General features: G+C 37.7%; 1 protein-coding gene and 1 long non-coding RNA gene across 3 annotated transcripts in view; one reads left to right on the top strand and one right to left on the bottom strand.

The window, feature by feature from the left end:
* NR6A1 (nuclear receptor subfamily 6 group A member 1) overlaps positions 1 to 23,685 on the top strand; it is a 229,301-nt gene that overhangs the window by 50,117 nt on the left and 155,499 nt on the right. The gene's annotated exons all lie outside the window — the stretch shown is intronic.
* Positions 10,642 to 23,685, bottom strand: part of LOC123849993 (uncharacterized) — a 47,101-nt gene continuing 34,057 nt past the window's right edge. The window contains exons 2-3 of the long non-coding RNA XR_006792212.3: positions 20,998 to 21,098; positions 10,642 to 13,534 (exon numbers count right to left, since the gene is read on the bottom strand). This is a non-coding gene — a long non-coding RNA (uncharacterized LOC123849993). The remainder of the gene's footprint in view (positions 13,535 to 20,997; positions 21,099 to 23,685) is intronic.

Here is a 23,685-nt window from a genome sequence, read left to right as displayed (position 1 = left end):
TTTGCCATCACTATTTTTTGAAAGGATTGTCCCTTCCCCATTGAATGATTTTGAAAACCTTGTTGAAAATCATTGACCATATATGTGAGAGTTTATTTCAGGGCTCTGTCCATTGTTTTGTCTGTATTATCTCTTTTTATGCCAGTACCACACTGTTTTGGTTACAGTAGCTTTGTAGTAAGTTTTGAAATCAGGAAGCTATGCATTTTTTGTAGATGCCCTTTATCAGTGTGAGGAAGTTCCCTTGTATTCCTAGTTTGCTAAGAGTCAAAGCCTGGGTTAAGAGGTTCTTAACCTCAGGCCACTACCTCCAAAAGATATTTATTTAACTCATTATTTTGGACATATTCCTTTTTATTTTATTTGTGTGAATCTATTTTTTGTGTAGTCATAACCAACTAACTGGTTTTCTAGATTGGTTTGGGAAGTCTCTTACTTCAAACTTGAAGTCACCATCTAGTGGTCTTACAGAGATGAGAACCTGTGGTAGTGCATTGGCATTTATTCCCACTTAGTCCACAAGGTGGCAACAGCCCCTAACTGAAGAGCCAAGAACAAAGAATCAGACTGAAAAATAGAAGAAAATGCTTGTAGAATTCATAGTTAATAGAAAACCAAGATTTTGTGAAAAGTAATACAGCTAAACCTCAGAATCTGAGAGAAGGAATGAGTCTTTAGCTCATTGTAAAAGCATGCATGAAAACTCTAAAATATGTCAGAATCCATTTTGCTGCCTCCCTTTCTTTCCTCTCAGACTTCAAAATCTTGGCCTATTCAGTGGCTATCCAGTTGAATATTGGGGGTTTAGAGGAGTAAGGTGATAAAGCGAACCGTTAATGCAAAGGGATCTGAGTTTGGGGAGTGGGGACAAGAAGGATGTGCACTTACATCCGAGCGTTGAAAATCTACAGGAAAATGCAGGAAGAGGCATTAATGGCTCCATGCTGTCCTTTGAGTCTAAGACTCCTTTCCTTGGGCATTAAAAAAGGAGGACTTTTTATGAATGTTATAGTTTAAGGTGTGGGTTTTTCTTATAAAAATGGAAATTGGGAGAACAGAGATCTTCCTGGACAAGGAATTAAAGACAATGATGAAGGAAGAAAGTCCATTAAGGGGATATGAGATTCCAAGAAATCTTGGGCAAAATATATGGGGCTCAGAATATATGGGGTGAGTTTCTAATGGTCCTTGAGGTAGTTTAGAGAAAAAGTTTGGGAGGACTACTAGGCTGGAAGTAATGTGACCTGGCATCCTAGAGTAGCTTGCTTGGTTATAGCAGAGATGCTAGCTTTTTTGACCTCAGCCAACTTAGGCAGAACCCCATTACCTACTTAACCTGAATGTTCCTGTTTTGTATTGGAAATGGACTATTATGTACAAATAAATTTAGGGTAAGGATGATAAATGTGCTTTAACAATTGAGGTAGGACTCCTATTTGAAACATGACATGAACACATCAAAGTCTAATCACTGGAAAATTTAAAATAAGGATACTGTTGATGCAATACCCATCATCGCACACAACATGTATCAAACTGATTTGAAAATGACGTTGCTAGGGTGGCTCAGTCGGTTGAACACCTGACTCTTGGTTTTGGCTCAGGTCGTGGTCTCATGGGTCTCATGGGTCGTGAGTCAGGCTCCGTGCTCGGGGGAGTCTGCTTGAGATTCTCTCCCTCTGCCCCTCCTGTGCATACTCATGTGCCCGCTCTCTCTCAAATAAGTAAATCTTTGAAAATGACCTTGCTGAATGAGCCATAAATGAAGATTAAAAAGCAAGAATAGCAGCAATTGAAAACTACCACTAATTATTTCAGCAGTAATAATGGAGTTCTGAGAACTGCAAGATTTCCAACTGATTTTATATGTTTATTTGCAGTAGGGTTTTTGCAACATTGTCACCCATTTTGTAGCAGCCAGGCTTCTTAGTGGAATACTGAAGAGTCTTTTCTTAATTTTAGTGCGTAAACACATAATTTTGTTAACAGTCAACAGTTTACTTAAAATAGCCTTTGTTCATAAGTAGAAATAGTTGAACATCAGCCACTCATACGGTGAATGAATGTTGGATTAATTCACCAAGAGGATCTTTAAGTTCCAATCTTGAGAATCCTGGGGCTAAAAGATTGGGAAGGAAGAGGAGAAGGTAGAAAAATAGCCACAGGCTAGCTAGAAGGAGGCTCAGTGCAATGGGCCTCTAGAACTAGGTATGAAATAGAATAAGAGTGTTCTTCTGAGACTTAAAGCAAAATTTGACCATTGTGTATATGTATGTATGTGGTCGTTGTGTATGCACAGATGTTTATAATAATAGCTCTAATACTGTTGATAGAATTACTCCTCATTATGTGATCACTCCTGTTGACAATTATTATTTGTTATGTGAGTCTAAAACCAAATGATTCTTCTAGGAATTGTTTTTCCCTATGTTGAATGGAGTAGATCTGTATAAGTGAGAAGGAAATAAAATCCTTTATGTAATGATTTTTGTGCTGGGACTTTTGTTGATTTGTTTAGCGTCTGGATTATTTAGCACCTCATTTGTCCAGGAATCTGTCAACATAATTATAAGATGCAGTAAAAGCCAAGCCCTAAATGTAATTTTTATCAAAATAACCTTAATTGTAATATTTAGTCTCTGTCCCTTTCTCTTTTTCTGTTAGAGGTTTTGTTAGACAAAAACTTCAAATTAAAATGCCTTATACCCTTTCCTAATAGTAATGTTAATTTTGGCCCTTGACTATAATTCACTAAAAATATAATCTCTTCACATAAGTTTAATAAATGTGATTTTTGACCACTTAGCTTCAATCTCTGACCTTTGGTTTTTTGGTTTTTTGTTTTTCCCCAAACAAACTGGTAAAAATATCAGTAAGCAAACAAATCTCATAACAGCATTGGTAAATTATTTTAAAAGATCCTACAAATGCAGGTGAAAGAGCACAGGGTCATTTTCAAAACTTCAGAAATACAGTGGGACTAGAAACAAGTTTGGGAGAAATAGATGTTGATTGGAAGTTGGTATGGCTGCTCACAAGTTGTGTATTAAAGTGCTATCATGTGAAAAGAATACTACCCAGCAGAAATTACTTGTGATTAGTCTTCTTGATATACTTGGTGTCTTTCAGGTCTTAAATATTAGTGAAATAATTTTTACCTAATGTTCAGAATGTACAAGTTTAATTCATGTAATACTGAAAGAAACTACCTTTAGTGGGGCTTGCCATGTGTCAGATGATGTGACAAAGACTTTATTCTCACATAATTCCTGTCACAACCTTATGAAGTAGGTGGTGGTTCCTAGGTGAGAAGCTGAGGCTAAAAGGTGAAGATCACACTACCTCTCATTACGAAAGAAAACTCCAGAGCTTAAAGAATAGGATCTAATCTTAGGGGTTTGTAAAGAATCTTGGTATAGCCAAAAAGACATGGGTTGAACACAAGGAGCTGTATGGTGGAGAAGTAACTAGTCTAACCAGAGTGTGAGTGATGTGGGTTTCTGGGAAATAGAGACTGGTAGCCAGGGAAAAACCAGAGGTGTTGAGTAGTTCAGTTGCAAGCAACAGAATACCCTCCCCTCCCCGCGCCCTTAAGCTAGTTTAAAATGGGGACATTGGTGGAAAGTACAGGGTTTCTCTTGAGGCTTAAAGGACGGAGCATTCTTTTGAATTTCATAAAGGGTTAAGACCAGAATTTCTTTCCCATCTCTCTGTGGTCATATGGAATCTTATTTCTGCTTTTCTGGTGCCTCTGCTTCCTATTTTCTTTTCTCCTTCAAACTGATCTTTGCTTCTGTATCCAGGATGGAAAATGGCTGTCTCTGCTCTGCCTTGTCGTGTCTTTCCAGCACCCATGCTCAACACAGGCTAACTGAAGCATTTGTGCTCAGATTTTAAATGCTCAGGAAAGAGGATAAGCCCAGCTTGGGTTAGGTGTCCATTTGTCTTGTCAGGGGCTGTAGCCCATTGATTACAGTAGATGGTACAGATACATTTTAAGGAGAATATGAATAGAATAGACAGATTATCTGACATAACTTCAGTCAGGTAGCGGGCAGGTTGGAGGTTGTGGAAATTCACCATTAAGTCTGGCATTGAGGGACAGTGAATAGGTAGGGCAAATTCAGGGGCATGGTTGATTAGGAATTATTTGTCAGCCCTGGAGTGGGAGGGCATGCAGAACTGGCAAATGAAGTGAGAATCCAGGCATTAGGTGATGCCTAAAGTTTCGCAAGTAGAATAATTTCAAACTAACCAGTTACTGGCTGGGAGTACAAGTATTAAGACTCAGGACTTTTAGGTCTTGGGATGGTAATGACCAGAGGGGCCAAGAGTTAAGCCCAGGCTAGTGAGCAAGGGACCCATGAGATAGACACACCCAGGCATGCTATGGGCTTAATTGCAGTGGCCAGGGCCAGCTGTAGCACTCAATGTCCTCCTTTGTATAAGACCTGTTTGAGTACCTACCTGGTGACAAGATCTGAGGCTGTCTGTGTACTCTTATCCTAGCCATGATTGGCTTTAGGATTGTTCAGATTGTATATACATGTACAGAGTACTAGTGACTCCAATAGTTAGGGCTTTTGGGAGGTGGGAACTGAAAATAACTACCTGATATTCAAATTTTTGTATTATTGTCTTCTGGAATTGAAAATAATACCAATATTCTAGAGTAACTTTATTCCTCTGCCTTCCCCAGGGAAGTTTTTTCTTGTATATATATTTTTGAATTGAGTTGTATTTGAGCAGTTTAGGTATTATGGCACTTGGGTCTAATTCCAGGAAAACAGATTTGATTTCAGACTGTTTGGCTTTACCAAGCCTGGGATTTTATTACTTAAGAGATTTATAAAAACATGTCTGAGGAGATTCATTTCTGGCATGAGTAAGTAAGTAAGTCAACAAATCCTGCCCCCAATAAGCAACTATAAAGCTGGAAAAAAACTGTCAGAAACAATTACAGGCTTATAACAAGTTGAGAAGTGTTTATTCATGAAAACCACTGAATTTTGTATAAAACACAAGTTTGTGATCTTACCCAGGATTGCTCCCTTTTTTTAGCCCTGATAGTGTAGTAGTTCTACTAGGGTGAGGTAGGCTATGAAAACGAGCAGCTTTATTACTCCTGTGGGAGGGGGCTCACTTGATTTGGAATATTATCAATTAAAAGTGATGATCTTGGTGGCGAGTGAAATAAGGAGAGCCAAGCAGCTTTACTAGCCTAAAGTTACAGTCCTGTTTGGGGCAAACAGTGGAGCAGCAAGACTAGACAGGGCTTTAACAGAGAGCTCTGGGAGGTGAGGCAACTACAGGGAGTTTGATAAGCTCTCCATGTATCCTGGGTTGAGTGGAGGCTTCATGCATAGTAGAAACGGTGCAAGCCCAAGCCATCTACCCATTTTTGGCCAGTGCAAAGGATGTGTGAGAAAGCCCAGCAGTAGGTAAAAATTGTAGTAGACTTGAAGGCCTAAAGTGAGAGTATACTCCCCATCCCAACCACAGATCGATCAGTGGGGAATAAAAGGGCTCAAGGTGAGCACCACCTCTGACCAGCCAGTAAGTTATGCAGCTAGAGGGGCGACCCTTAGAAGCCAGCCTTCAAAATAAAAACAAGGGAAAAAATCCTGAGGTACCACACATTGTAGGAGAGACAGATTTCACAGATTTATTCCTGGAAAGTTAGTAAAAATAAAAACCCACCACCATCACAAAACCTTAGCTGAGAAAAACTCAGAATCTAGAGTTGTGAGTAGTACCTTACTTTATATGTTCAGTATTCAACAAAAAAGTTAAAAGACATGCAAAAAATTGAAGTGTAATCCATACTCAGGAAAAAAAAATCAATCAGTAGAAACTGTCTCTAGTGATACCAGATGTTGTATCTGGCATACAAAGACTTCAAAGCCCCTATTAGAGATATTTCAGTGAAATAAAGGGAATCATGCTAAAAGGATTAAAGGAAACTATGATGACAATGAATGAATAAAGAATCTCAAAGAGAAATTTTAAGAGAAAACAAAATGAAAGTGCTTGATTTGAAAATTATAGTAACTGAAATGAAAAATTAACTAGGCTGGACTCAACAGCAGATTTAAGATGGCAGAAGAAAGAATTGGTGAACTTGTAGGCACGTCAATAAAAATTACTATGATGAACAGAAAAATGCTGAACAATGAACAGAGCCTCCGAGATCTGTGGGACAACATCAAATGTATACCTAAGAATATACATATATAAAAAGAAAGGAGTGAGAGAAGAGCAGAAAATACTAGAAAAAATAGAGGCCAAAATCTTCCCAAGGAGACCGTCCTCGAAAACAGCAAGAACAAAATGATTCATCACATACAAGGGAATAACAATAGGATTTACGGCTGACTTCTTATCAGAAGCAAGGAGGTCTGAAGGCAGTGGGATGACGTAGTTAACATGTGGAAAGGAAAAAAAAACATTAACCAAGATTTCTTTATCTAGCAAAACTCTTCTTCAAAACTGAAGGCAAAATAAAGACATTCCCACATAAAAAAGGCAGAGGATTTGTTGATAGCGGACCTGCCTTAAAATACTAAAGGAAGTGACAGCAATGGTCACTCAAATCCATAAGAAGAAATGAACATTGGAAATGGTAAGTGTATAGTTAAATACAACTATATTTTTATATTATTCTTTTAATTTTTAAAATGACAAGATTGTCTAAAGAATAATTACAATACTGTATTGTTGAGTTTATAACACATATATAAAAGAGATGGAATAGGAAGGGCGTCTGGGTGGCTTAGTTGGTTAAGTGGCTGCCTTGGGCTCAGGTCATGTCCTGGGATTGAGCCCCGCATTGGGCTCCCTGTTCAGCAGGGAGCCTGCTTCTCCCTCTTCCTCTGCTGCTCCCCCTGCTTGTGCTCTTTCATACTCTCTCTTTCAAATAAATAAAATCTTTTTTTTTTTTTTTAAGATTTATTTATTCATTTGACAGAGACACAGCGAGAGAGGGAACACAATCAGGGGGAGTGGGAGAAGCAGAAGCAGGCCTCCCGCGGAGCAGGGAGCCCAATGCGGGGCTCGATACCAGCACTCTCGGATCACGACCTGAGCCGAAGGCAGACGCCCAATGACTGAGCCACCCAGGCGCCCCAAATAAATAAAATCTTAAAAAAAAAGAGAGAGAGAGATGGAATAGAAAATATATTGGAGCAGGTTTCTGTATTTCCTGGAGTTAAGCTAGATTGTGATAAGTAAAAGATTTGTGATGCCTGGAGCAACCACAAAGAATATAACAAAAAATAATTGTGAAAAAGTCAACAGAGGGATTAAAATGGTATATATACCAGAAATTTTTCACACCCAAAAAGATAGCAATGGAGAAATAGAGGCTAAAGACAAAGACATGAAATAAAAACAGCAAGGGGTGCCTGGGTGGCTCAGTCCTTAAGTGTCTGCCTTCGGCTCAGGTCATGATCCCAGGGTCCTGGGATCAGCCCCACAGAGCCCCCACATCGGGCTCCCTGTTCCACAGGAAGCCTGCTTCTCCCTTTCCCACTCCCCCTGCTTGTGTTCCCTCTCTCGCTGCGTCTCTTTCTGTCAAATAAATAAAATCTTAAAAAAAATAAATAAAAAGAGCAAAATGGCATACATAAATCCAAACATGTCAATAATTATATCAAATGTAGATGGACTAACTGCCTATTCAAAAGGTGTAGGGATTATCAACCTGGATAAAAAGGCAAGATGCAACTCTATGCTGTCAATAAGAGACATACTTTAGATTTAAAGATAAATAGTTGAAAATAAAAAGATGCTAAAAAAATAGATCATACAAATAGTAACCATAGGAGAGCTGGAGTGACTATATAAATAACAGATAAAATATACTTTAAGAAATATTACTAGAGAGAGGGACATTTCATAAGGATAAAAGGATCAAGATGAGGAAAATATAACCATTATAAAAATATACCTAACAACAGCACCAGAATACATGAAACAAAAACTGACAGCAATTAAGAGAAATAAAAAATTCAACAATAATAGTTACAGATTTTAATACCCGACTCTCAATAATTGATAGAAGAACTAGACAGAAAATTAGGAAGGTTACAGAAGACTTAACACTGGCAACCAACTCATATTTATTGAATACTCTGTGCAGAATATACATTTTTTTAAGGGCACATGGAACAGTCTCTAAGAATATTCTGGGCCATAAAATAAGTCTCAATTATTTTTAAGGATTGAAATCTTACAAGGTATGTTTTATGACCACAACAGAATTAGAGATCTATAACAGGAAGAAATCTAGGATATCTCCAAATATTTGAAATTAAATAGCATACTTATAAATAACCCATAGGTCAAAGAAGAAATCCTAAGGCAAATATATACATATATTTAAATATATTTTGGACTAAATGAAAATGAAAATATATTTCACGGAATGCAGCTAAAACAGTGCTTAGAAGAAAATTTATAACTTTTAAGTTTATAACTATATTAGGAAAGAAAAAAGGTCTCAAGCATTAATCTAGGCTTCCACCTTAAGAAACTAGATAAAGATGTTCCTGATGTTGGGGTGGTGGGATCTGTGGAGTCTGCTTAAGTTTCTCTCTCCATCTCCCTCTGCCTCTCCCCCTTCTCTCAAGTAAGTCTTAAAAAAAAAAGAAAGAAACTAGATAAGAAACCAAACCCAAAGCAAGGTGATCATTTTGGGATTTAAAAAAATATATATTTTATTAACATGGCATGGTACAGAGGTCAACAAACTATGACATATGGGACAGTTATTTTTGTAAATAAAATTATTAAAGAATTAAAACTTTTTACATAAATGATATAATCTCATATTTACAACATATTAGAAACAAGTGGAACTAATTGAGTTTAGCAAGGAGATCACTCGAAAGTAGTTAAAAGGATTGTAAAGGAAAATCATGAACAACTTTCTCTCAACAAATTAGACAACTTAAATGGAGTGGACACATTCCTAGAACAAATGCCTAAGGCACGAATTATTAAAACCAGTTTCAAGAGGAAATAGAATATATGAATAGACCTATAAAAATTAAAGAATTGAATCGATAATTAAAAATATTACTGCAAAGCGGAGCCCAGACCAAGTGGCTTCATTGGTGAATTCTGTCAAACATTTAAAGAAGCACTGAAACTAATCCTTCACAAACTCTTTTAGAAAGTAGATGAGGGAAGAACACTTTCCAACTCATTCTATGAGGACACTATTACCCTGTTAACAAAGCCAGACAAAGATACCATAAGAAAACTGCAGACCAATATCCTTTATGAATACGGACACCATAATCTTTAATAAAATATTAGGAAACCAAATTTAACAACATAGAAAAATGGATCATGATCAATTGGTGTTATCCCGGGCATGCAAGGTTGGATTAGTATGTATAAACCAATGTAACATACCAGGGATCAGCAGATGTTCTCTTAGAGAAAAAGGCTAGTTGGTAAATATTTTAGGCTTTTGGACCATTACAGTTTCTGCTGAAACTACTCAGCTCTGCTGTTGTACTGCAAAAACAGCCATAGACAATATGTAAATAAGTGGATGTGCCTCTGTTTCAGTAAAACAAAATAGCTAGCTCACAGGTCATAGTTTGCTGTCCTGTAATAAACCATATTAATAAAAGGTTTAAAACAAAAACCCACATAGTAGACACAGGAAAAGCATTTGATGTAATCCAACACTCATTCATGATAAATGTCGCAACAAACCAGGAAGAGTAGGCAACTTCTGTACCTTGATAAAGGGCATCTGTGAAAATGCTTAAGCTAACGTAATATTTAATGGTGAAATATGAACGCTCTTCCCCTAAGACTGGGAACAAAGTAGGTAAGAATGTCCACTTTTAAGTCTACTCCTACGACTTCTTCACTGGAGTGTTCTACCTAGTGCAATGGGGTGAGGATGGGGAGGCATCTAAATTACCTAAGTGATTCACAAAAAAAACCCCCAAATAGATCTGAGTTTAAGCAAGGTCACAGGATACAGATACACAAAAAATCAATTTTTTTGTATACTAGCAACAATCTAGAAATGAAAGTAAAAAAAGAATTCCATTCATGATTGGCATCAAAAGAATAACATAGGAATAAATTAACAAAAGAATTAACAAGATTTGTACACTAAAAACTATAAAATATTGTTGAGAGAAGTTTAAAAAGACCTAAATAAATGGAGAGACATTCTATCTTCATGGATTATAAGTCTAAACATTGTTAAAATGACAATTATCCCCAATTTGATGTATGGATTCAATGTAATCTCTCTAAAAAAAAAAAAAAAAAACCCAACTGACTTCTTTGAAGAAATTTAATCCTATAATCTATGTGGAAATGCAAAGGACCTAAAGTAGAATAGCCAGTACAATTTTGAGAAAGCACAACATTGGAAGGACTTTCATTACATGGTTTCAAAAATTACTATAAAGTGGGTCACCTGGGTGGCTCGGTCATTGGGCGTCTGCCTTCGGCTCAGGTCATGATCCCAGGGTCCTGGGATTGAGCCCCGCATTGGGCTCCCTGCTCAGCAGGAAGTCTGCTTCTCCCTCTCCCACTCCCCCTGCTTGTGTTCCCTCTCTTGCTGTCTCTCTCTCTCTAATAAAATCTTTAAAAAAAAAAAGTATCCAAAATATATAAAGAACTCTTACAACTCAGAGGACGATAGTTTTTAAAATTATTTTTTTAAATAAAAGTTATTTTTTTTCATGATTCCACTTACATGTGATAATTAGAATAGGCAAATTCATAGAGACAGAAAGTAAAATAGGGGAAGTGATTAAAGAATAGGTTGCTTAGGGGAAGTGTGGAATGAATAGTTACTGTTTAATGGGTAGAGAGTTTTTGTTTAAAATTGTGAAAAGGGGCGCCTGGGTGGCTCAGTCGTTAAGCATCGGCCTTGGGCTCAGGTCATGATACCAGGGTCCTGGGATGGAGCCCCATATTGGGCTCCCTGCTCCGTAGGAAGCTGGGAAGCCTGCTTCTCTCTTTCCCACTCCCCCTGCTTGTGTTCCCTCTCTCGCTGTGCCTCTCTTTGTCAAATAAATAAAATCTTTAAAAAATAAAAATAAAACAAAATATTCTGGAAGTATATAGGTGGTTGCACAGTCTTGAATTTAATGCCACTGAATTGTACACTCAAAAATGTTTAAAATGGTAGATTTTGTGTTATGTATATTTTATCACAATAAAAATAAATGAAAGAATCAAAGACGAGACAAAAGGCTTGAACAGACATTTTATCACATAAAGGTGTTCAACATCGTTCGTTATTAGGGAAATGCAAATTAAAATCACAATGAATTTCTACTGCATACCCTCTGGAGTGGCTGTAGTCAAAACAACTATAAAAATGTGTTGGTAAGGATGTACAGGAACTGGAAACCTTGTGCATTGCCATGAGAATGTAAAATGGTACAGTCACTTTAGAAGTCAGTTTGGAAATTTGATAAACAGTTGCACATAGGGGCGCCTGGGTGACTCAGTCGGTTAAGCATCCAACTCTCGATTTCAGCTCAGGTCATGATCTCTGGGCTGTGAGATCAAGCCCTGTGTCATGCTCTACAGCCTGCTTAAGTTTTCTCCCTCTCCCTTTGCCCCTCCCCCAATGCGTTTCTAAAAAAAGTTAAATAGAAACTTACCATATGATGCAGCAGTTTCACTCCTAGGTATCTATCCAGGAGGAATATAAATGTATGTCTACACAAAGACTTGTATATGAATGTTTAGAGCAGCATTATTTATAATAGCCCAAATCTGGAAACAATCCAAGTGTCCATCAGCTGGTAAAGGGATAAAATGTGGAATATCCATATAATGGAATGCTATTCAACAGTAAAAAAGAATGAACTACTAACATGCTACAACATGAATAAACTTCAAAAACATGCTGAATGAAAGAAATCAAACTCAAAATACTATGTATTATATGATTCCATTTATAGGAAATATCTAGAAAAGGCAAATTTATAGAGAGAATACAGATCATTGGTTGGGTCTAAAGGTAGGAGTAGAGTTGATTGGAAGCAGGTTCAAGGGGAGTTTTGGAATGATGAAAATATTCTAAAATTGGATTGCAGTCTTAGTTGCACAACTCTATAAATGAGTGAATAAAAGTCATTGAATTGTGCATTTACAATGGATCCATTGTATGGTATATAAATTAAATCTAAGTAAAGTTGTAAAACTAAAAAGTACCTAAGATTGGTTGGAGACTTTTGGAAAAAAGTGTTTTGTGGGGTTTTTTTTCTAATAAAATGGTTTTAAGTTTGTCAGGTGATGTCCTATTGATTTGTGATGTCTCATATTAGTCTTTCACTTGGAGGCCTAGACCCGCCCTGCTCCCAAAGACTTACCCTATGCCCTGTCTCACTAAAGTCCATCAGAAAGAATTTTCTCCTTGTTTGGGAGAATGACTCAACTGTTTGGAGTGTGGCTCTGATGGGCTGTCTAGGCAGATGATACTTATATAGAGAAAAATGCTTACTTTCAGCCCCAGGTTATAGATTAGTCCCAGCTAGGCATCTTGCAAATATGTGCTGCAGATTGACAAGTAGGTGAGAATTTGAGGAATGAGGGTATCTTGTCTGCTGAAAGAGGATGGAGTGGGCTCACATACTAGGATGCTTTGGGCTGTATTGCTATGTCCTGTACTTTTCACTGTTTTTTTTAATTTTTGTTTTTTGTTTGTTTTGCTGAGGCCTCACAGTAATCCTGTGAGATAGGAGAGGTATCCTTAGTCCTCATTTTACAGAGAAGGAGGGTTTACAGGGTGACTCACTTGTCCAAGAGCACACAACTATGGCAGAATTGGACTTAAATTCAAGTTTTCTGACCCCATATCCTAAACCACATCTTTTATACTCTATGTTTTGCCTCAACTGTTTACTGGGAACAGGAGCAGAAGGGGCATGTGATTTTGACTGATTGCACATGTTTTCAGTAGATTTAGTCTGAAGAAAAGGAGGGGAAGTTAGACTAAAGTGTAAATTCAGGGGTTCTATAGCAAGTATAGTAATCAAGGACAAATCTGATATCTGGTGGTTATTAAAATTATACCTGGGTTGGAACTATGATTCATGGCACAGATGGTTTGAAGGTATCCAGTGCTTGGTCAAGGAGCAGGCCACTTCCTGAGTTTTAAATATAACTGTGCCAGAAATCATAAGGAAATTCATTTGACAAACATTTACTGAGTGTCTACTCCATGCCAGGCTCCTTGCCAAGATACAGGATCACAAGGTCCAGTTGGATCCTATTGAGATACAGCCTGAGAGAACAGAAGTAGGCTGGAATTTCCTTCATCATTTTCATTCTCTGAGGCTGATGTGTCTGCCCTCCAAAGTGACCACATCCACATGGACCTGGAGCCTGTCACTTTCTACTATCCTTGTAGCTGTGCTTTCTACAGGTTCCCTTTCTTGATTAAAATAGTCCATCTTTTCTTCCTTTTCCACTGTGGATTCTTCCATCTGCTTTTCACCCAAACATAGGTAGATCTTGCATCTAAAAGAAATCTTTGCTTTAAAAAAAAGACATTTAAAAATAATTTTTCTTAATTGTTGAAATAGTTTATGCTTATTGCTAAATACTTGGAAGGCATAGATGAGTTATAAATAATAAACATAAAATCACCTTTAATTCTACAACTTAAAGATTTCAGTGGTTAACATTTTTGCTTCTAGTCTGTTTGAACTTCAGTCTGCTTTTTACGTCCTATCAGTCAGTGTCTGCTTGTACATGTTTGTGTACGCACATTTTAGTATTTTGTTGTGTCAAGCTCTGTGTGAAATAATTTACATGTATCCTTACTTCACAAGTAGCCTTGTGAAGCAAATACTGTTATCGTATCTCCTATTTACAGATGAAACAGATTTAAAGGTAAGTACTTTTCCAGGTTTACATAGTTGATAAGTCATGTAGCTGGAATTTATTTAGCTCAAGCTCTTCACCACTACCTTTCCAGAAATCTGTTTTCTTCTGTGACTATCACTCCAGAATTGTTCTCTGCAAGACTGTCAGTAACTTTTTAAATTCCTACCTTATCCAGCCCCATTTCCAGACCTCTTCTCTATCTTTTGTGTGTTTCAGCCATATTTTCAGTTTGGTGCAAGTACTATGCGCCTTTGGCCTGTAGGTATGCCATTCATTCCCTTTGCTCAGAATCTTCACCCCACCTCTTTCACCCAGGTCATTACATTTATCCTTCAAGTCTTCATTTAAATGTCACTTTCTTGTGGTCACTTCCCAGGCCTTTCTCACCCTCAAGACTGGATTGGTTCCTTCTATTATTTGCTCCCATAGTATCTTGATTTTCCTTTTGCAGACCTTTTCACACTTGAAATTATTTGATCATAGAATTTGGTCTGTTACGTACTTTTCATTTTCACTATGTACTTGGTTCCCTTCACATCTTCTGGCTTCAGTTGCAGTCCAGGTACATGGTATGTGTCCAGTAACTGTTTGTGTTCGATAAAAGAAAAATCTTTCTTTCTGTACTTAGCTCATTCACTCTTAGCTTTATGCTTGTAAATCACAAATGTGCATCCTCTGTTCAAAAAATGAGCTTGTCTTTTTTCCATTTTAAAATTGCTCATTTCTTGGGGCGCCTGGGTGGCTCAGTCGTTAAGTGTCTGCCTTTGGCTCAGGTCATGATCCCAGCGTCCTGGGATCGAGCCCCGCATCGGGCTCCCTGCTCCATGGGAAAGCCTGCTTCCCCCTCTCCCACTAACCCTGCTTGTGTTTCCACTCTCGCTGTGTTTCTCTGTCAAATAAATAAATAAAATCTTAAAAAAATAAAGTAAAATTGCTCATTTCTTAATGCAGTCCAGGCTCCTAATTAGTCAAGAAAGTTAGGCACCATTCTTGACTCCTTGCTGTCTTTTCTGTTTGAGCCAATTCGGTCTATTGACCTGGAAAGATGGCCACAATATTTTAAGTGAAAAAAGGTTTCAGAACAATATGTATAATTTGTGCTATTTTCCTCTAAATACAAATACATGTATTTTCAACATCTCTGATATATTTATTTGGGAGGATATTATACATGCAACAGAATGATGGGAAGGGGCCAACTAGTGTACTTTAATTTTCTCTCTTTTGTATGACTTTTTCAGTGACCACATAGTACTAAAAAAGAAAACAAATCTATTTTGAAAAACAGAAAACAACCAAAAACAAAAGCAAAAATGCCTTTTGGAGATACCCTTTCTATTTTTTTCCACTCCTGCTGCCTCAGTTTTAGTTCAGCTCATTTGTGCAACAGATTTCTCTCTCTCTCTCCTTTCTCTCTCTTTTTGTCTCTTTCACATCTCTCTTCCTTTCCTCCCGCTTCATATACCTGGTCAATCTTCTCAAAGTCTTGGTTTCATTATCTCTTTTTGGAGCTCAGCGCTTAAAGTGGCTCCCTGTTGCACTAATTCTAAATATTTCTCCCTGGCTCACAAGGTCTTCTGTAATTTGTCCTTTTACCTTTTCAGTGCTGCTCCTCATGACTCCCTAAAATAATCTCTGGACCATTCTCCTTATGTTCCCTATACATGCCACATGTTTTCTCTATTGCGTGTATTTATTTACAGTCTTAGCTGCAAAAAATACCCTTAAACTCACATAATTATTTCCCTTCCTGTAGCATTTAGTTTTTTGTTGTTTGGGTTTTTTAAAAAAACATTTTATTTATTTATTTGACACAGAGAGAGAGAGAGAGTGCACAAGCAGGGGTAGTGGCCGCCTGAGGGAGAGGGAGAAGCAGGCTCCCCGCGGAGCAGGGAGCCTGACAAGGGTGGGGGGCGCGGCTCAATCCCGGAACCCTGTGATCATGACCAGAGCCTAAGGCAGATGATCAACCAACTGAGCCACCCAGGCGCCCATGTAGCATTTAGCTTTATCCAAGAGAAACTGCATAGGATTTTGGTGGCTGAAATGGGTTATTTTTTTATTGGCATATTTAAAGACTATTGATTCTCTGTGTAAGTAAATAAGTGGCATGCTTGTTCAGGTATACATTTTTCAAAGAACGTGTTGGACATTCTTTTCTAATGTTTTCAGAAAATTTGGAAGTAATTAATTGGTGGTTGAAAAATAATGCCTAGAGGGGCGCCTGGGTGGCTCAGTCGTTAAGTGTCTGCCTTCGGCTCAGGTCATGATCCCAGGGTTCTGGGATCGAGCCCCACATTGGGCTCCCTGCTCCGCAGGAATCCTGCTTCTCCCTCTCCCACTTCCACTGCGTTCTCTCGCTGTGTCTTTCTCTGTCAAATAAATAAAATCTTTAAAAAAGAAAAATAATGCCTAGAATGCTTGGTATAATAAAATACAGATTCTAGGACCCTACATCAGGTCTAGGGTAGAACTCAGGAATCTGCATTTTTTAAAGCAACTGGTCTAGATGATTCTGATATACAACCAGATTGGGAAACACTGGCCTGAACCCTCTGTTTCTCCTGAATTCTTGTCATTTTTTTGCATTTTCTCTCGGCTTTGATTTTCTTTTTAGTTCTTGTGTCACTACACCTGTACTTCTACTTTCTTCTTATCCCTGGTTTTGGATGCTAACTTGATAAGACTCTTTTCCTACTGCTTTATTTAATTTGACTTTTGCTATGAGAATCTGTTTTTCTCTCAGACTTAAGTGTATGATTAAATTATTGGTGACCAAGGTTTGTTTTCCTATCATTATCATGAAAGATTCAGTGGCTCATCTCATGTTATAGAAGTCAGAGAATTGGTACTACATTTTACATTTTGTTTAGAAAAATGATGGGCATTTCCCATTTCATTTAGGTTCTTCTCCTGTTTGAGGGACATGGTTTGCAAAGGTCAGAATGAATGAGCCTCATAGTTTTGGTCAAAAGAGATTAAGTACATTTGAATAATAATAACCAGGGCCTTCGTACTGGGGCATACTATGTAGTCATGTAAAAGAACCAGTACAATATAGCAAGATTGTTGCAGAAGGCTGTCTATAATTGCTGTCTAGTATAGCTGAGTGAAAAAGCAATAAATATAAAATGAGCTCATTTTTGTTTAAGTCACCTCTCAAAAGCCCCACAAAATTATAGATATATATCCATTTGTATGTGCGTGGATGAAGGTCTCTAAGGACATAAAATAAGTGTATAGTTTATGATATTTATTATTTTAATAATACTAGATAATATAAATAAGTTTATTACTGATTATAGCAAGTTTTTAAACTTATTATTTATAGGTGATTTCCATTGAGGAAATGGAAGATGATGAAGAAAGGGATATTTAATTTTTACTTTATTTCAATATTTAAATTTTAAATAATGAGTATGTGATTTTTTTTAATTTAGAAAATTATGAAAGCATTGGTTTTTTTAATACAGTGTGATGTCAAGGTATACAGTTTGTTCTTCCTATAAAGTACCATTTCTTTTAACTCTAGAACTTTTTTTTTTTTTTTTAAGATTTTATTTATTTGACAGACAGAGAGCACAAGTAGGCAGAGTGGCAGGCAGAGGGAGAGGGAGAAGCAGGCTCTCCGCTCAGCAGGGAACCTGACGTGGGGCTCGATCCCAGGACCCTGGGATCATGACCTGGGCCGAAGGCAGACGCTTAACCGACTGAGCCACCCAGGCAACCCTACTCTAGAACATTTTTTAAAAATAAGAAAAAGTAAGGCACTAGGAACTTAGAGTACTTATTTCATACTAGAATCAAAGAGAGCAAGAGAGGCTTTAGCTGGTGTGTTGGAGACAGCAGCAGCTCCCACCCAGCATGGTAGCTGATGCACTCAGGTGACTGCTTTTGCTTCCCTTAGGTTGTTTGGTCCGCAGTTTGCATTCATTGATCAGTGAGTTGATTCAGATTCAAACCCACCGACAGCAATGAATGTTGAGTGCAGCCATCAGTGTTTCCATTTGGTAGAGTTGCCTTGGCCCTCCTGGATTCCTGGCTCTTCTTTACCACACTGGTTCTTTGAGATCTGGTATCTCTCTTAGTAGCCAATGATTGAGGGCCCATATAATTATAGGTAACATTGATACTAGAGCTGGGAGATTCTTTACAATGAGAAGCTATGGTTCAGAGACTAGAAGGAGCTCATGGAGAAGCTAACAGGTAGCTCTGCGACCACACAGGCAGCGCTTGCATACCTCGTAGATACCAACAAGAGTTGAGGGTCCTGGCTCTTCCTCTCTGTTTTGGACTGAGAAATATGAGTACTTTTCAAGGTAAATTAGCACAGGTTTTGTTTTGGGTTAAATAATAATAGTAGTTTACATACATTGAGTGTTTGCTGTGTGCTTGGAATGGTACAAAGCACTTTATATATGATCTCGTTGAATCTCAAAACTCCATGAAAAAACGGAAACTCAGATACTTGCCTGTGGTCACATAGCTAGTTAGGGAGTTGAACCAAGATTCCTCCCAGATCTCTGACTCCAGACCTGACTTTTTACTTGCATTTAGCAAACATTTATATAAGCATATGCGTGGATAGAAATAGTGAGGCAATAGTTGCTTTCAAACAGCTCACATTCTAACAGCTGTCAAAATTTAACCACATTAACTGTAATTGGAGGTAGAATGTGATAAGAGTTGTACAGACCTTAGACAGTTGTGTGCTATTTTTGCTTATTAAATCCTTCTCTTGCCCTTAATTAAAGTTTTGAGGGGATGTGAGAGAAATGCGTGTAAAATACTTAATTGGATTTCGCTCAAAACCGAAATACATATTTTTAATGTCTCTCTTGCTATATCCTGATATATTTCTAGGGGACATTTTTAAGTACATTAGGTATTATAGTAGAGTTCTTATCTTGTTGAAATGAAACACTTGTTTGTCAAAAACACAACACAAAGCAAGGAACAGTGGGCAATAGAAATAGGGGGAGCTCTTAAAAAACTCACTGGACCACGTTTGGAGGACAGGCAGCAGGACTGGTTCTGGTGATCTTATGTGACATACAACCTGCTCCTTTGCTTCAGGAAATGTAGTGTTGTTTGTAAGGACCCCAAGGTACAGTCAACGGTCGGTGGTTTTTTCAAATCCCAAACTCACCGACAGCGTTGAATGTTCCTTGGAGTCCTCTGAAGGCTGGGTTCTGGCCCTGGCAGCCCTTCTTCAGCCTGTACCCATGTTCCAGGAGCCAATGAGCAGTGAAACCACTGCTGATAGAGGCTCTCATATTCTTTTCCAGGTTTCAAGTTGAGGGTATTTAGATTATGAAATCAATTTGTGTACAGCAGAGAGCTAATGAACTTAATGAACTTGTGAGACTGCAGTTATTTATACAAGCAGACTCCAATGGATGACTGAGAAAATGGCTTTGAATGGTATTATTTTTTTAATTCTGAAAATGTCAAGTGCCTCATTTTATAGTAGATTTATTATTAAAGGGCATGGGTAAGAAAGAAACATATATTATGGGCTCTGTTATGTGCTGGGCTTTGTATATTTTTATCTCATTAAACTCAAAACAGCCCACTTGTACCTCATGAAAAAACTGAGTCTTAGAGAGATGAAGTGATTTGCACAGTTACATAGCTAGGAGTCACTATTTTAAGCCAGAACTTGAATACTGGGCTTTATGAATGCACAGCTCACTGATCATATCACCTCTTTCCTTGTCCACCACAAAACTTACTGTTATATATCTGGAAGTAGCATCTTCAGTGAGAGCTACATAAAACTAGTAAACATTTTCTCCTGTTTGCCTGTATAAATAGTAGGTGGGTCTGTAAGCAAAATTTTTCATAGAGGACGATGAAAAAAATTGACCTTCATAATTGGTGATCTCTCTAGCAGAGATCCTGGATCACTAAGTTGCCATAGAGGTTCAGTGGTAGTCTACAAATTATTTTCCATATTGAAAAAACAACAAAAAAAATCCCATCACCTAGTAGAAAGCCTGCATTTCTCCTCTGTAAGGTCACAGTAACTAAAATATCAGGTGTCTTTGCTTTGGCATAAAGAATATTGGTGCATTATAGACATACTGGTTATTTTTTATTGGCTACTGAATGTCCTTGATTAAAAATCTGGAAAATGAATTAATTATATGGGCAGGGATTGAGGATTTCAGAATGTAGGGTTTTATTATGGGATGGATCAAGGAGTGCTCAGTAGAAGAAAGGCTTACAGAACTGCTGGCTGAATTAAGATTAATCTTTAATCAGGGATAGTTATTGTCATTTGCTTTGGGTTTAAATATTAAAGGTTGACTCTTCTCAAATTCATTTTTAAAGGAGCCAAATGGTACACATTAAAAAAAGAATCAACCACTGAGAATTTGGTTTGAATGTAAACTGTTTACATTCTACATCAATTTAATTATTTCACCCTCTGTCAAAACACTCCAGTTAGCCAACTTTGTTGAGTTCTCAGTGTTATGACAGTGAATTGTATACAAACGACAACAAAATATCAAGCAACTGTTACTATGTAGTAGTTTAAAAACTCTTTAATGTGTTTACTTTAAACAGTCTTCCCCTTGGTCTGATAGTATGAAGAGATGTGAATGCCTTACACCATTTGGACAGATGTTCAGACTTTAAAAAAATACTGACTCTGCTGCTCCAAGCCATCAGATGTTTACAAAATACCATTGCTTAAATTCATGGCACTCTAAGAAGAATGCTTTTCATAGATTTGAAAGACCAGAGCAGAATGAAACGTAAGTTTCTAGAATGACATAGGGGTATTTCCCATTGTGCTGGAGATAATTAATTTTCATGGCAGGGAAGGCCACCATCATCCTCACTCCTTTAATTTGCTTTAAGTCCTTTAAGTTTTAATCATCAGGCAAGTTTGAAGGACACACTGGGTATTTTAAATGAGTTTGCTAAGGGGTGTATGTATTTAATGCAAGGGTAAAGTCTAAGGGTTAAAAACATTAAGGGTTAAGTTAGCCAAGAGTTATAGAAACTACAAATTTAATAAATTGACCTATTTCATTCTTGATTTAGATTGGTTTTGAGTTTGTCAAAATTCACCATGCCATCTTTTACTGTTTCACTTACCTCTTTTCCTTTTCCAGAGGTACTACGAAATACTGAAACCCACATTGCTCCAACCTGGAGATGTAATTGTTTTCATATTCCTCTTGAGGCCTCTTGATATACTTGAAAGAAACAAGAATCATAAACTTAATAAAACAATATATTTGAGGGATTAGTAGCATAGAAGAGAGGAGGAGTTACTATTTCAGGTGGCTGTCTGTCCAGACACTTCCCAAGCATTATGCAGGGAGCATCTCTAGAAGTGTTTGGGGGTAATGCTACTAACTTTGAGGACAAATTCTTAAGTTACGAAGATGACAACAGCATGTCAGCATGAATCCATGTTTCTCTTAGCCAGGCTGCTAGTGTTCTGCTTTATCCTTTTGCTAATTCGGCAGTGAAATCCTAGGATCCTTTCTCTTACATGTAGCCCTTGCCATTATGGAGCCCTGTGTCTGCCCAGGGAACTAGACATAGACACAGCTGATAAGAAAGAGAATGATTGCTATGCTGGTGGAAGGGTACAAATCATGTTAAGGGAGTTTAGAGAAAAGGGTTAATTCTGCCCAGAAGTGTCTGGAAAAATATATCTGAGGGTCACATCTGATCTGGGACTCAAATGTATAGTTGAATTTTTCTAGACAGAGAAGGACAGATATTCCAATAGAGGGAAAACTGCACAGGAAGTCGCTCCTCATTACCTGATTACAGGTTACATCAGGTAATGATGAGTGGTGAGATTAACTTTTTAGCATCATTTAACTCATCTTTAAGATGTGGGACAAATAACACTTGCCCTGTGCACACAGCTGTGAAAATCAAATGAGGTTGTGCATGTGAAAGTAGCATGCAAATATAATTTCTAGATTTGTCTTTTCTCATTGCTCTTGGTTCATATGTGCTAAAATAGAATATATGAAACATGATAGACTTTTCCAGATTGGATTCTTATTTGGCTTTTCTCTTTTTTTCCTTTAGAGTGGCCATAGTTTAAATTTTTCATATATTAAGTGTTTGGAGAAGTAATAGTATAGTAAAGAGTACAGATTTGGAGCCAGAATTTTGACTTTGCAGCTTACTAGCCATGTGACCTTGGGCAAATTACTTAACTTCTCTTTTTCTCTTTTTCCTTATCTATAAAATGGAGATAATGATAGTGTCTACCTCATAGAACTATTGTGAGGGACGCCTGGGTGGATCAATCGGTTCAGTGTCTGCGTTTGGCTCAGGTCATGATCTTGGGGTCCTGGGATCGAGCCCCACATCGGGCTCCCTGCTCAGCGGGGAGCCTGCTTCTCCTTCTGCTTGCCGCTCCCACTGCTTGTGTTCTCTCTCTCTTTCTCTGACAAATAAATAAAATATTTAAAAAAAACCTATTGTGAGAACTAAATGAGGTAATATATGTCAAGTGTGTAAAATAGCACATGACACATGATGGGTACCTGGGTGGCTCAGTTGGTTAAGCGACTGCCTTCGGCTCAGGTCATGATCCTGGAGTCCCAGGATCGAGTCCCGCATCGGGCTCCCTGCTCGGCAGGGGTCTGCTTCTCCCTCTAACCCTCCCCCTCTCATGCTCTCTCTCTCATTCTCTCTCTCAAATAAATAAATAAAATCTTAAAAAAAAAAAAAGCACGACACATGTTAAAATTTATATGTATTTCTATATGTTGTTATACAATCATTTACAATGTATTAATATGTAATTAATTACATTGTATTATACAATGTATTGTACAATACAATACAATGTATTGTACAAGTAATATGTATTACATATTACTAATTTAAATTGCATATTTTACCCATAATCTGGTTTTAGTCCATATACAGTAATGTAAAACCCTTATTTTATAGTTAAAATAACTTCTGAATAGCTATTACATTGCATATGTATATATGTATATGCGTGTTTCAAAGACTTTTTTTTTTAAAGATTTTATTTATTTATTTGACAGAGACATAGCGAGAGCAGGAGCACAAGCAGGGGGAGTGGGAGAGAAAGAAGCAGGCTTCCCGCAGAGCAGGGAGCCCGATGCGGGGCTCGATTCCAGGACCTGGGATCATGACCTGAGCCAAAGGCAGACGCTTAACGACTGAGCCACCCAGGCGCCCTCAAAGACATTTTTGAAATCAATTCTCTACCACTTTCTTTGTGACCTTAGGAAAAGTTTTTATCTCCCTTGAGCTTCAAAATCCTCAGTCTGGGGCGCCTGGGTGGCTCAGTTGGTTAAGCGACTGCCTTCGGCTCAGGTCATGATCCTGGAGTCCCGGGATTGAGTCCCGCATCGGGCTCCCTGCTCGGCAGGGAGCCTGCTTCTCCCTCTGACCCTCCCCCCTCTCATGTTCTCTCTCTCATTCTCTCTCTCGCAAATAAATAAAATCTTAAAAAAAAAAAAAGTTTAAAAAAAAAATCCTCAGTCTGTTAAAATAAGAATAATAGTATTCTTATTTAGTTAAAATAGTTAAAATAAGAATAATAGAATAATACTACCTCCCTCATATTGCTTCTGAGGATTAAATTAGATAATATAATTAAAAACTTTATGGAAGCCTGTAGATTCTCTCCCTAAATAGATGCACATAAACACAAAATTTTGAAAGCAGTTTCAGTTACAGAATCCAAGAACCCATCCATAGCCTCCCTATGAACTTCAGGGTAAGAAATTCTGAACAGAGCTGTAGACCAAGATTTCACCATCTAGTCTTGTC

The sequence above is a fragment of the Mirounga angustirostris genome, unplaced genomic scaffold (genome assembly GCF_029215605.1).
Source record: "Mirounga angustirostris isolate CCGP_5_RB_7025 unplaced genomic scaffold, mMirAng1.0.hap1 SCAF_15, whole genome shotgun sequence".
Taxonomy (NCBI): Eukaryota; Metazoa; Chordata; class Mammalia; order Carnivora; family Phocidae; genus Mirounga; species Mirounga angustirostris.
Note: the sequence above shows the minus strand (reverse complement) of the source record. Positions and strands in the feature narration are given on the sequence as shown.